General features: G+C 43.9%; 1 pseudogene; it reads right to left on the reverse strand.

The window, feature by feature from the left end:
• Window positions 1-513: 513 nt before the first annotated feature.
• Window positions 514-1,542, reverse strand: LOC126959149 (carbohydrate sulfotransferase 10-like; annotated as a pseudogene).
• Window positions 1,543-2,617: the final 1,075 nt, after the last annotated feature.

Genomic DNA, 2,617 nt, shown 5'->3' on the forward strand with positions numbered 1-2,617 from the left:
AACTCCTCAGATTTGATGCTGCATGAGCCTCTGTGATTTTGCAGTCCCCTTGCTTCTCTACACCTCTTGAAAGTGCTGGGTGCTGTTCCTGCAATCCACCAGTGGTAGGCAAGACCATCCCTAACCCCGGCCAGCAAAGCCTCAGGTGCATTCCCTTCTTTGACAACTGTGGGAAATGGCTCACTCTGCTCCTAATGCTGTGTAATGTTTCCTCCCTGTTGGGCTGTCAGACTGCAAATCTTTTCCCCCGTCTGATGTGTACAGAGGCGAGTGGCATCCTAATGACAATGACAGGGGAGGGGGCAGGGTCCTCAGAGCATCTTACATCCAAACTAAGTGGTAACAGTCAGGGCCCTGTGTCATAGGTCGAGGTGCTCACAGGCCCATGGGAGATCTCAGACATCCTAAAAGGAGGAGGTGTGGTGGAGGAAGTGTCATTTTGTGCTCAGATCTCCACCTGGTTAGCCCCTGGTCTAACAAAGATATTCAAATTTGTAGGTTCTATGCCTTAGTTTAGTAAAATAAATAAATAGGTTTCTGATACCCAAAGAGCTTAAAGTCCCCTTTGAAACGTGCATACGGGCATCAGATGTCTTGTTGATGTCCAGAAGATAGTGCTGCACTTTGGTTCTGTTATACATGATAATGCCCCGCCTGGAGGGATGACCAGGTATGATACCAGGTGGTCAATGCCAGCTTCTTTTATGATGTATGGGGCATCGTCCTCCAGTCTCTCGTGGTGTCCAGTCACACTGTACATTAACTCGCAGGGTGCACAGAGTTATACATACATCATCTATTGAATGATGTGGTCCCCATACTGAAGGTCTAGTCATTTGTGGTTTGGCTCACCCAGGTAGCACATGAAATCTTCAAAGTGGATCCCCTGGGTTTTCACTGGGTTCCTCTTGTATTTTCTGATAATGCCAGGGCAATCTCATGCTTGTACCAAGGTTCAAACCAAGGATTGTGAACAACTTTATCCTTAAATGAAGAAGTAACTCTTTCGAAGGGATCTCTTACGATAAAAAAAACTTGAAGTATGTTTCAATCATTTATAAGGATCAGCACTTTCTTCCACTGGGTGTCGCCCACTTTGGGAGTCTGGCAGAAAAGAATCTTGTGCTTGTCACAGACAAATATTCAGTCCAGAACAAACCTGGAGACAGGAGTGTACAAGAGATTCTTCAGGGCTTCATCCCTGCAGATATTTCTGATGAATTCGATGTGCTCCATGTAGACCAGGGGCTAAACAAGCCATCTGTCCAAAAGCATCTTCCCAGTCAGCTTCAGTACCTCAAGAAAGTGCTTCTCTTCTGGCAACTTCCCCACTTCTGACATGGTTGTCAGGAATAGAAACTCCTGTTTGGCACTGTACACATCTGGATCTTTAAAGGTCAACATGATGAACTTACTAGCTGTCATGATCATGAAAATCAACAAAAAACATTCAAGCAACAGAAGCCACTGATGGTACATGTTGTCAAACTGCAACTATTTACTGATTCTTCCTTCTGCGACCTGGGGCTCACATTTCCTTGCTGTGTTTGCCCTGACTGAAGTTCCTGGTTCCTCTTTTCAATTGCAGCTTTCCAGATGTGCATTAGAAGACAATGAACTCCTGGGTTTCTGCAGTCTCTAAGATTCTGCATTTATCTCCTTTCCCTGTTTTTATTCCTGGCTCCCGCTCACCTTTTTTATTGTATATCCTCCTCATGTATTGAAAAATAATCTGACTATAACTGCTAGTTGTCTGTAATGCTTACTAATTTTTTTCTTTCTTTGTTCAGTTTTGCAAGCACTCCAATTTTCATTTCAGTGAAGGAAAGAATTTTCCTCTCAGGTATTTCTTTGAGATTCTATTCTTCAGGGTCAAGAGCAAAGACGACAAGATTTTTCTTTCCATCCTAAAATTCCAATTGTGAGCCAAGATGGACTAAGTCCTAATTACAATGGAGGGAAAGGGAAAGACCACTTTTCTTTTTGCGTCTTCTCTTTTTAACTCAGTCACTGAAAGGAGTGAAGAAGGAGGTGGTTGGTGATCAGTGAGCTAGAGTTAAACTGAGCTGCCTAACTTTAATAGTATCTGACACATTTCTCACGCTGGCAGTTTAAACTGAGCAATGCAATAACCCAACTCCTCATGGCCCAAAAGCCCCAGACTTTTGTCTTCAGACAAATAACCCTCTATGACAGTCCTGTTGCTTAGCTAACCACAACCTGGCTGCACTACTTTCTATTCACTGCCTAACCCTTTCTTACCTTTAGCACCCTTGAAAGCAAAAACGACAGTTTTTGGAAAACCTGGTTCAACTTTCCAGCCATAAGTGCAGAAATGCATGCCTCAACCTCCGACTTCCAATAGGCCTCGTTTTACCTTGAAGATCAGAGGCTCACAACACTCTGAAGCCCCTCAGGCAGGGAACGTGCATTTCAAATCTTGACTTCACTCATATTGAAAGGCTGCACGTGTTCCTTCTTCCATGCCTTCTCTCTGTATGCTCCTCGGATCCGAGGGGAGCACTTTCTTCCTCTCTCTGCCAACAATTACAAATGCAAATTCTCAACCAAGGATGAAAGAAGTAAATTGTAGGCTTGTCCAAGTAGCAATAATTCT

The sequence above is a fragment of the Macaca thibetana genome, chromosome 7 (genome assembly GCF_024542745.1).
Source record: "Macaca thibetana thibetana isolate TM-01 chromosome 7, ASM2454274v1, whole genome shotgun sequence".
Taxonomy (NCBI): domain Eukaryota; kingdom Metazoa; phylum Chordata; class Mammalia; order Primates; family Cercopithecidae; genus Macaca; species Macaca thibetana.